Source organism: Acyrthosiphon pisum, unplaced genomic scaffold (assembly GCF_005508785.2).
Source record: "Acyrthosiphon pisum isolate AL4f unplaced genomic scaffold, pea_aphid_22Mar2018_4r6ur Scaffold_6;HRSCAF=30, whole genome shotgun sequence".
NCBI lineage: Eukaryota > Metazoa > Arthropoda > Insecta > Hemiptera > Aphididae > Acyrthosiphon > Acyrthosiphon pisum.
Genome location: NW_021776817.1, coordinates 75,441 through 75,663, shown reverse-complemented (window position 1 = coordinate 75,663; position 223 = coordinate 75,441).

Below are 223 nucleotides of genomic sequence, written 5' to 3'. Positions count from 1 at the left end.
CCATATTATAAAAGTGTGCCCTTTTTAATTTTGTGATCATGCTCTGAGGTTAATTATGACTCGGAAATCTGAGTTTTTTAAACAAGACGATTTGGCACACGCGGAGTTCACATCTTCTGAATAACGCTCACGGTTATATTATAATATTATTATATTGACATTATACATAGTGATGGTAATGAAAGTAAAATGTATCTGTAATATTATTCAAAATACAGCGAGA